Below are 11,861 nucleotides of genomic sequence, written 5' to 3'. Positions count from 1 at the left end.
CTTGTTCCCAGGGTAATTTCTTCTCAGGAATGCAGATGGAGAAAACTTGAATATTAGAGGAGTGTGGACAGATTTTTATATGTGTGCCTGATTTGAAGTCTAGATACAGAATTTTTCAGTTTTGTCAGTTCAAAGGCCACACTCAGTATGCATTAGGAAATCAGCACTGCTCTGTGGGGAAGTCAAGGGGAGCATGGGGTGCAGGGAAGGACTGTGGCAGCTGCTGCCTGCCCTGCTTGACTCAGGGAGATGCTGCTATGGGAACCCAGCCAGGCAAGAAGGGATGAGTGGGACTGCTCTTGTGGTCTCTGCCAAAGAACCTTGTAAGGGTCTGTTATATTTCAGTCTTAAGTATTTTAATCTCTATCTGACATTAAAAGTAACAGGAGTTAAAAACTTTTCCTTGACTACTATTACTTTTTGTCACTTAGTCTTCTATAAGAAGACTTTCTAATTTTTTTCCTTCATTATTATAACAAATATGCTGATTTTAAATATTTATGGAAGCAGGAAACTATTTTTTCTAGTTGCAAGAAATAAGCATAAACCAATCTGCCTGATCTGCAGCTCTGTTGCTGCTGCAGGCTGAGCAAACACTGGGCAGAGAATTGTCTACTTTGTGCCAAGGGCATCATATTTTGATGATCTTTTGGGACTTATTCTCAGGAACAGAGTTTGACACACAGTGGGGAAACATTCTGTCCACCTAATTTGTTTTTCCAATATAAACTAAATTTTCAGAGTACATTTTCTCAGTTTCTCACTTTAGCATAAGCTCTTTCTAGCTTAGTCTTTCTTTCCAGAAAGAGCATCTCTTTCTGCCTTCCCTCCCTCCCTCCCGCCCTCCCTCCACCATGTTTACAGTGAAGTAAAATCACACAGCCAGTACAGGAGCAGAGAAATGTTTTAAGGTAAAAAGCTACTAACAGGCGAGTTTTTGTCAGTGTGATAACTGTCCTCATTTAATTCACATCCTACTGAAGTTATTAGTTTTTCTACATTATTCAAACTCCTAAGGAACATTTTTGACATCCAGTTATGTATTAAAGCAAAACCTAGAAGAGAAGTAATCATGTAGCTTTAGAAGGGTTGCAAAAAAGAGGTTGCCTACTGGTTATGGATATATGTCTGAAGTGATATACAGTGTGTTTTTCCTTGTCATTTGTACCTCCAGTGATAGCAATATTTCATTTCTGTTGCTACACAGGACCATGGCTGGTGAGTATAAGAGTATTGTCTCTGAAAGGCAATGCACCACAGTCATCAAGCAAATTTTTCACAATGCAAGCACACATCAAGGTGTTCAGAATTGTCTTCTAAAGGCTGAACACCTCTCCTATGAAGACAGTGTGAGGGAGTTGGGTGTGTTCAGGCTGGAGAAGAGAAGGCTCTGGGGAGACCTTAGAGCAGCTACCTAAAGGTACAAGAAAGCTGCACTGTGTAAAACACCACGTAGTGACAGAACAAGAGGGAATGGCTTTAAACTGAGAGAAGGTTTTATTTGATGTTAGGAAGATATTCTTCACCGAGAGGGGCAAGACATGGATGGCCCATGCCTGGGAGTGTTCAAGGATGGGACTTTGGATGGGACTACTGAGCAACCTGGGCTGTGGAAGGTGTCCCTTCCCATGGCAGGGGGTTGGAACTCAGTGATATTTAAGGTCCCTTCCAACTCAAACCCTCCTTGGATTCTATGAATTCTTAAATATCCTGACAGAGGTCTGTTTCTATACTTTACAATTATGGAAACAAACTTGTATAGTTAGAATTTTGTGGCATGTTTGATTACTTAGCATTCACCTGTTGTATGACTCTACACACAAAATTTCATCTAGCTATCTGATGTTCCCTAGTGAACTTGTATAAAGATGGGGTTTTTTTCATTACAGTATGAAGATTTGATCTCTAGAACTTTTGATATCTAGTATTTTCTTGCCATTCAGCTACTGATTCACTGTGATCAAATTATCCCTTTATTACTTTTCAACTTAGGTTTTTTTGTGAGCAAAAGGAGTGGAACGCTTTGAGTATACCAGAGTAGACCATTTTACAGTCCTCAAATAATATTTGTTGATTTTACACATACCATGTGTGGGTATTTTAGTAAGAATGCTTTGTAGAACTCATGTAAACGTCTTGCAGAAGAATATACACAATTATTCCTTTTTTTTCATAACAATACCAGTCACAGTATAGTCTGACTATACTGAACACATGAAAACATACACTTGATTCCTACACCATGATGACATTTTTATCCTTCTAGTGAAGATTTAATTTTTTCATTACTCTTATTTTCAGTCTTGATTCAGCCCAAGAAGTAAGAAGGTATTTTTTAGAAACTGTAATTAAGAAAGTATAAGGAGATTATGTGTGAAGAATTTTTTGCACATCAGTTCTCTAAATATACAGTCTAAATATACTGCAAGCTATTCATAAAACATTGATGACACATTACTTATTTTTCTGTGCATAAATATATCCTCTTCTTTGTCATATAACTCTCTTTGTTATATGTTTTTGTTGTAAGAGCAATTTACTGGCTGTTAAGATAACTATAAAGCATCATAACAAGCACTGAATCAAAATAGGAAACATTAAAGACTTCAGCTGTCTTATAGTTAGTTCTTTAATAAAAAGCAGAATAACTGAAAACCAATCTGTCCAACAATTCACATTAATCATTAAGTTTATTATTTAAACTGATAGACATGTTTATGAACACTACTTTTAATTTTTTAATAAGGGAAATTATTTTGAAGAAGGAGGGGAAAAGCAAAGCAAAATATGGGGTATAAAGTATGTAAAGCAGTAAAAAGAGGAAATAGCTCTCTGTCACAATTGTTACAGAGGTTCCAGAATGGTTCTGGAGATTGCACAGGCCCTGTCCAGGCTTAGTGTATCTTTAGGACTTATATTGTCAGGCAGTTATGTGGAAGCTACAACAGTTCTGTTATATATATAGTTCCTATATCAGAATATGCTTTATTCCACAGGATCTGATAGCATTTCCGTAGAGATCTTTCAGTTTTGAATTAGATCCAACACATATAAAAGAAGAAACAGTCAATATGGTTAAAACTCTATGTAGAAAGAGGATGGAATAAGACACACAGAGACTTCAGGGATTAGAAAACTCAAATACCAAGCTACTCACCCCCTCATGCCTCTTCCAATCAGTTCTCTCAAATACACTTGTCCTGTGATTGTGCTTTCTCCTGTCTACTGGCAGCTGACCAGCATAGCTTCAATGACTTTAACATTAAAGCTTTTTTTGGCACTAAGTTTTTTCTCACCATTTTCTGTTCTTTAAAATGCAATGAGTGTTCATGTCAAATTAGGCAATGAGCACATGCATTGAACAGGCAAAATGCACGTTTGCTCATGGAATTTGTCAAACCTATTTCAATTGATTGGGAAAAGATTGTGTGATTTTTGCACTGTAGCTCTACAGCCAACTAGCTGGTAATCCAGAAAAACCTCTCTCTTTTTTTTTTTTTTTTTTTTTTTTTTTTTTGTTTGTTTGTTTGTTTTGTTTTGTTTTTTGTCTGAGCCAAAAGCATTTGTGCAGGAAAGGCAAGAATAAAGCATGAGGAACAGTTCAAATGCTGTTCCTGTTCCTTGCAGTGTGCTTAATTCTTCACATCTGCTGTTGATTCTAGCTGAGAGTTTTCATGCTCAAGTAAAAGAGCAAGGGGAAGAGACACGGGGCAGCTCTAGGGATGGCAGCAGAGGCTTTGGTTCAGGAAAGGGGAGAAGCACTCACAGTGAGAACAAGACTGAAGATTTCATTTGACTTAATGCAACAAAAAGCTTGTGATTTTTATCTATGATCTCAGGTGATTCCTTCCTCTTTCTTCTCTCAGCTATAGAAAATCAGCCTAGCCTGGTCAGGCCACAATGTGTATGAGCTTAAAGTGAAGTATTTCTTATTCCAAATAGGGTTGTCATTATTCCTCATTAATACTATGGGATCCACTAAGCTTCAGGATCATCTTTTAGATATTTAGACAATGGAAAGGAAAAAAAAATAACTGTCTTGCAGACACAGTTAGGTATTTAGCTGATTGCAGCTATTCACAGATTCCAGCTGTCTTTACCAGAGTTATCTATTTTTTAAAATAAAGGTATCATAGTAGAACACTGTCCTAGGCAGTCCAGACATAGTTTTTTTGACAGTTAAAAATTCCAGGTGGGTCACATTTTTAGATTACAATGGTTTGAAATCATAGGTTAGCAAATATCAGGAAATATCAGGAAGTCTTTATTAATCTATGGCATGACATGACACTGAGAAAAATGGTTCTTCCTAAAATACACAGTAAATCTTTTGCACAGTTAAGCTTGAAACTATTTCTGAAGTAGTGTTCTATTAATTAGGGGTAGTTCTCTATTTTACCTGGTCTGAAAATCTGACTAATAAGTTTTTTGCTGTATTGCAGTTACTTTCCCAAATTTGCATATCTAGGAAGGGTCAAGACTATTGCAGAGTATGGAAGGGAAAGGAAAGGAAAGGAAAGGAAAGGAAAGGAAAGGAAAGGAAAGGAGGTACTGTGTTCTCGATTTGTGACAACACACAAATGCCAGGAGAAAGGGATAGGTCTGTCCTTTGGAGGCATGAGGAGCATGAGGAAATTGTAAATTAAAAAAAAAAAATATTGTGTGGTGACTGGTAATCTCAGTTAACAACTTTTGTAGCCATTCTTGCTGTTGTAATCCTTGAGGCAATTACTATATTACATATTTAAACATGTAGTGCTATATTTCAGAGAAAACAGGTCACAATGTTTTGCGCTTCCAACATATTTTCTTGAAGATGCTTAGCTGGGAAAAGCAGATCATTTTAAAACATGTTGTTCTAGGCTCATTAAGTCTTTTGAAGCCAGACAGCAAGAAAACAAAACCTCAGAGACTATTAATGCTTTGGGGTCTACATAGCAGCACATTTCATAATGAAATGCTAAACCGGTACAATTTTTTTAAAATCTGCCTTGCTTTGTAGGCCTTTTATACCCTCTCTTGAATTGTCTTTATCATGCCTATAAATTAGTTGTTTTTAATGAAAACTAACAAAAAGGAATGGACAGGTGAACGTGAAGCTCAACTAAGAATGAGTGACTTGGGAGGCAAATCTTATTTACAGATATGCTTTATCCTAGTGTTTCATATTCAGAATACAGTAGCACTTTAAATATTTGAGATGGGGTTTGAGAGGTATGTAGGAAATATGAACACCCACTTGTACAAAAAGGGATTGCTGGTGGTTATACTCTTAGCATGCAAATCTCTTATGCAGATCTGAAAATACCATTTGATGCTCTACAATATTCCAATAATCTTTTGGTATTTTTAAAGCTGTAACCCAATATATTATTTTTGGGAAAAAAAAGAGTTAAAACAATATGATGGCAATTACATGCTTTAGTCAAATGGTTCTTCAAGCACCTGGAGATCCTTCTTTGGTATTATCTTTCTGTTTTCACTTTGTTTCTAATGAAGATTGTCTGGAATGAAAATACAGGGTCAATTAAATGTCAGTGAGGGACAATGACAGCCAGGAAAGGGGAATCAAATGATTTTTTCAGAAATTGCTAGTGATCTGTGATGTCCTACAACACAACAACAATGCCCTTCTGGAGTAATGCTGTTGACAAACTGTTTAGAAACATTTTCTGTTATAACAAGCTGGTGTGATCCAGATATTTTCCAAATTTGTTCTTCCTCTTTATCATAGTAATTCTTAAAAATATTTTCTCCCACTTAATCTTTATTTCACCTTCTTTTTGATTTTGGTGCTGTAACCATGCATTCTGTGCCTCTCTTTCTGCTAATGACAATTGTCTTCAGGCAGCTGCTGGCTCTGTCACCACACCTGCCCCTGCTGCCCCACCTCACAGATTCATGATGAGGTGGTGGCTCCCTCTCTGCAGACTCCCAGCTTTAGTGCGAGGCAGAAGTTGTCAGATCTTGCCGAGTTCAGGATTCAGAGAAACAGCTCGTTATTTATTGCAAGAGGCAGCTCCTGCCTGTTGCTGCTGAGCTCAGGGGAGGGGGAGCTGTGCCATTCACTCTCTCAGGGGGAACTGTTTCTTCTCTCCATATCAATTTCTGGCAGCATTGACTGATTTCAGATCTCAGTGGGAGCTTTAAGGCAGGAGTGACTGCATTTCAGTCTGCTGAGATACTTCTCTAGTCTTCCTCTGATAAAGTCTTGTAGGTGGATTTTTCCTCCCTTGCCTCTATTTACAGTACCCACAAAAAGATATGGTTAAGTTTAGGGGAAAAAAATTGTGGACATACATGCTTGTACCTACTGCTGAGAACAGAGCAGTGGTCCGAGATATGGCATGTAAGCAGAAGCCTGCAACACAAGTAAGAATTATACATGAAAACTGATAATTTCAGGAAAAAAAAAAAAAAAACAGGCAATTATCCTGGTACCACCCCTCCTGTTACATAGAATGGGTATCAGGGGTAATAAGAATCAGTTAAACACTGTGACTATAAGATGATTGCTGAGATTAAACCAAGGCATGTTTTGAATTTCATGTTTTGTCTCAAATGAATTTTGTTTTGTAGATATATTTAGAATTTTAAAAAAGTGTCTTATGGTGGACTGAAGATTAAATTCCCATCATGAAAAAATAAGTTCCTCTTTACAAAAAAATCCAGCTGTGGCTGATGAGCAAACATCAGTATTTGCTGATTCAGCCTCAGCCCTCATAAGAGAGTCTTCCTCCAGAAAGCAGAAACTGTAGCTTGTCCAAGTCACAGACATTTGTATCACCCTTGGATCTTGTAAAAATAATTAAATGAGTAAGAAATATAAAAAACAAAACAAAACAAAACAAAAAAACCAAACATAGTTATCAAGGTAAATTCAAAATAGACAGAATACTTTCAATGCAGTAAATAGAATTTTCAGTGAGTTATAAAAACACAAGATGCCTCAAATGCCAGGCCATTAAGATCAGCTTTGGCAAATACAAATGGAAATAAGCTGCACAGAACCCTGTAGGTGTGAATATACCTGTAAGACTCCTTACTCTGTCAGATTTATAAAATTCTCTAGGTAGTTAGAGCTCAAGAAAGGAAGCTTGAATGTGAAGAACATGTTAATAGCATTCGGTTGTTAGAAACTTGCTGGATAAACATTCCTGTTTATTCTCAAATGAGAATTTTTTACCTGTTGTTTCAGAGTGAAGTGTGACAGAGAACATTTGTGACTATACTCTAAAGCAGCATTGGAAAAGACACATGCCCCAAAACACCCTGCTGTTCTTCTGCACAGTGGATCTTCATAGGATGAGGAATACTCTTTCTTCTCGGGATTTGAAATATCAAATATATTATGTTGGTGTATGTCTCAATTACATTATTAAGGGCATTGCATAAAATAAAAAATGCCACTGTAGCATTTAAATAGCTAAATTTCTTTTTCTCATTCCTTTTAATTTTCACACATAGTTTTCATCACCAATCATTTTCTTATGCAGTAACCAGCAATTTTTATTCTCTCATCCCTAAACCTCCAGAGGATAACAGCAAGGCTGAAACCAGCATTTCTCTAAGCTTTGTAGTACTCAGACTCTCTAACTTCTGATATTGAGAATTACATGAACAACTGCTTCTGACCAATGATTGGACTTTGACTTGGGGTATATTAGAGTGAAACAACACTGAATTATTGTATTATTGTTGTGCCTTAAAACTATGCAAAAAGATAACTAGCTAACTGCTTTTAAAAGCCTGGTTTTTGGTAATAAAGAGCACTCCTTTACACATGCCTGGGGTCCCTATGTCACTCATTATTGCAAAAAATGTTTATATATGTTTAAATAAATTAATTAAAATATTTTTTTAAAAAATGTAGGGTTTATTTGACAATTTGTTTGCAATGGAAAGGAGATATAGCCATTTTTTGTTACTTGTAGAAATATAGCAATATAAAAGCATAAAAATAATACTTCAGAAAATTCATAAGGAAAACAAAGACAAAGAAAGGTTGAGAGTAGAGTGATAACAGAGAGGAAAGGTATCACCACTCATGCAATAAGCAGTGAGACTTTTTGCAATTTTTATGTCCATTTGTTGAAGTGATGGTCACAGTCTTGATCTGTTGGGTATGGGGGGCCCAAACCACAAAGGTCAATGGGTTAATATAGATTAACCCATTGTCTAGTGCGAGTTACTATAGATTAACCCATTCTTTGGATAGAAACACCCAGGTACCTTCCCTGTGAGGGTGGTTTGACACTATCAGCTGCAACACAGTGTGTCATGCCCAGTCCTCTTGTGGAAAGCCCTAGAAATGAGTCTGGGGGTGTTTCAGGCGTCTTTGATGGTTTATGACACCTTCTAAGACACGGCAGCTCCTTCTCATGTCAGTGTAGCTGAGCCAGTTATCCCCTATCAGAAAGGAGGAAGACTTTCAGGCCTATGTGTGAATCTCCTGGTACTTCCCCCAAGGGGAGTTTTCACAGCTGAGCCAGTTGTGTAAGGACAGACATTGTCATGATACAAAAGCACTATCCCACCTCACAAGATCTTCTTATCAGTGTCTTCCAGATTTGGCCCAAAATCCAACTTGTAGCCCCCGTAGTGGGTGGTTTGTGCTCAGCCCCTCTGCCCCTGGGCTGTGACCCTGCACATCCTCAGCAAAGCACTGCAGCTTTTGCAAATGGCCAGTTGTTTAAGTCATTAACCATTAACGTTTGTCTCTCCCAAGGCGGGACACAGTCAGGATAGCTGACACCAACTGACCAAAGGGTATTCTGTAGCATGTGGCATCACGCTTAACATACAAACTGAGGGAAGAAGCAGGAATGGGTGGGAAGCTTGAAGTGATGGCATTTGTCTTCATGAATAACTATTGCACGTGAAGGAGCCCTGCTTTCCTGGGGATGGCTGAACACCTGCCTGCCCTTGAGAAGCAGTGAATTGTTCCCCTGTTTTGATTTGCTTGGGTTTACCTGTTAAACTATCTTTGTCTCAACACACAAGTTTTGTCACTTTTACTCCTGCAATTTCCTCCCTCATCCCACTGTTGGTCAGTAAGTGAGTGGCTGTGGGGTGCATAGTTGCTGGCCAAATTTAAACCACGACAATCACCTTCAGGTGTTCTTGATGCTTCACTGATGCTACGGCACCATCTCCACTTGTACATCTGGGCTATGAACAAAGTCAGGGAAACAATCCATGTTCAGCCAATTTGTTGATATATTTTATAATAGTTTTCAAACTAGAGTGATGCCCTGATCTATATCATAAGGTCGCCACACAATTATTCTGGCATGAATTAAAGCGATCACTTTCTACAGCAAAATACATGAAGAAGATGAGTGCAAGGAAAACTCTCAGTGATATACTGTTGGTGGAGACTTGGTCTCATGTAGCCACAGAATCATAGTTTGTTTTGGAAGGGACCTTAAAGAGCACCTAGTCTAATCTCCTTGCAATGACCAGGACATATTCCATCAAATCAGGTTACTCAGAGCTGGGTCCAACTTCATCTTCAAAGTTTTTAGGGATGGGGAATCCACCACCTATCTGTGTAAACTCTTCCAGTGTTTCACCATCCTCACTCTAAAAATTCTTCCCTCTCTTTAATCTAAATATATTCTCAGGTTAAACATGTTACCTCTGGTCCTATTGCAACAGACCCTGCTTAAGAGTCTGTCCCCAACTTTTTTTCTTATAGTGCCTCTTTAATTATTGGAAAGCCTCCTCAGCCTTGCAATAATTAAATAATTAATGATATAAGGTCTCCCTGGGGCCTTCTCTTTCTCAGCTTGAACAACTCTGACTCTCCCAGCTTTTTCCTATAGGAGTTGTGCTCCAGCCTTCTGACCATCTTTTTGGCCCTTATCTGCACCCAATCCAACAGATCCATGTTCCTGATCAGCTAATCAGGGACAAGAAACATTCTGACCAACAGAAATACATTTTGTTATGGGGTCTGAAGTGCAGTGCCCAACCTCTTGTTCTCCTGAGGACATTAAGTGCCCTCATGGTAACTTAAGTAGAAATCAGAAATAGCAGTGCTTTAGATTACCCTTAATCACTTAGCTGTGGGAAGAAGGAAGTTTTCTTCTACATACTAATTTCCTTTCCCAATAGTATATAGGCAGTTGTAGCATTTGTTTTGTTACTGATCACTTGATTATTATCATTAATTGGTACCATTTAATCATTAATTAATGATCATTTTCAAAGCTAGAAATTTATATACTTATGTCTAGTCCTTGCCAATCAAGCCTCTGTTGAATTTGAAACTTCTTCATTTCTGTCAGTGTGTTTGTTATTTACACTCATTTACTGAAAGCGAAGAACTGAAAGCTTGGGAGAACCCACCTGACAAACATAATTTCCTAAGCTTTTATACCTAAGGATAGCTTAATTAGAAAGCTAACATTTGAAAGATCCATTAGGAAACCTTCATTTGAAAGAAGGGAAAATTAGAGAAGCAAGATGATCAATAATTTTTAAAAAAAGTCTTTGAAAATATTGCTTTGGCAATTGGAAAATAGTTCTGTTGATTCAAGAAAGAAAAAGAAATTTCTCTGAGTAAAGAAAAATGAAAATATCATTAGGTTCACCAAATTATCTTTTTTTAATCTCTGCTTGGTTTGGGTGTTAATAAAACTAATAAGCCTAATTATAAAGCAAACCTTTGCATTATGCATTTGTGTGATCTAGATCATGAATTAAACTTCATTTTGTCAGCCTGGAAAGCACTGGAAAAGTTAATGCTGTTACATCTGGCTGTTTCCAGTGTGCATGTTTTTGTGCATACTGGATACAAAACATTATGAATTGATAGTTTTTACTGAAATTTGATTTCTCCATTACAAAGTACAGCGTATGAGATCTTTGCACCTTCCCTGATCCCTTTATAATGTATAAATGGATCCGACTGCTACAGACCTCATGTTTTCTGCTTGGGGGGAGAGTTAACTTAATGAAAGCATGGTGGCAACCAGCTTAGGGCTGCTTTCAATGGACCTTTTAGTGACAGGAGAGAGAAGAACTCATTAAAACAACAAGATAAGAGATGTAAAGGTGTATGTATATCTAATTCAGCCAGACTTTCATGGGGACTAAACTGGTTGCCTATCAGTCTCCTGCAGCAAAGAGAGGCACTGGAATAGTGCCCTCATGTCTCCCGCAAGGAAATGCAGAAGTTCATGTGCTCTATCAGGACCTTTGATCTAAACATTTTAGACTTGTACCTTTTTGTGTTTTAGGAAGCAGCTCTCTTTTAGGTAGCAATAATCTCGCCCTCCCCTTTGTTTCATTTTAAGGTGGAAAAGGCAGGTGTGTGTATCAAGTGGGATTGAATAGACTCATGTTTATGGATAGAAGGGTTATATGATTTGCATTAAAAAGTACACGTGTTATATTTGTGCCTACCTTTGATTATGTGTGTTGGAATTCTCAAGTATACATTGTGTACATAAATGAATATGTGATGTAAACATACATAAAAATATGTTTTATATGTATATTTAATCTTCAACATATACATCATAGTTTACACTGACACAGAAAAGGATTGTATGTGGATATTTTTCAGAAAATGGGATGCATATGTTGTGTCTAGAGCTTTTTTGCACAGCAGAAATATCTTTACATTGGATTTCTAAACTGAAATCCAAATACTGAAAATATAGAGTGACTGTCAAAATAAAGCCACTGTAACTGTTTGGTAAATATATGTACATATTCAGTCTTCCACATTCACATTTGTGAGTGAATAAATATTCCTCTCTATACATCTATCCACCTATATATTGACATACCTCTATAGCTAAAACATTCTAGATTATTGTAAACGTGATATGTTACCTGCTACTTTTAAA

The sequence above is a fragment of the Onychostruthus taczanowskii genome, unplaced genomic scaffold (genome assembly GCF_017590055.1).
Source record: "Onychostruthus taczanowskii isolate IOZ18803 unplaced genomic scaffold, ASM1759005v1 scaffold39, whole genome shotgun sequence".
Lineage (NCBI taxonomy): Eukaryota > Metazoa > Chordata > Aves > Passeriformes > Passeridae > Onychostruthus > Onychostruthus taczanowskii.
Note: the sequence above shows the minus strand (reverse complement) of the source record.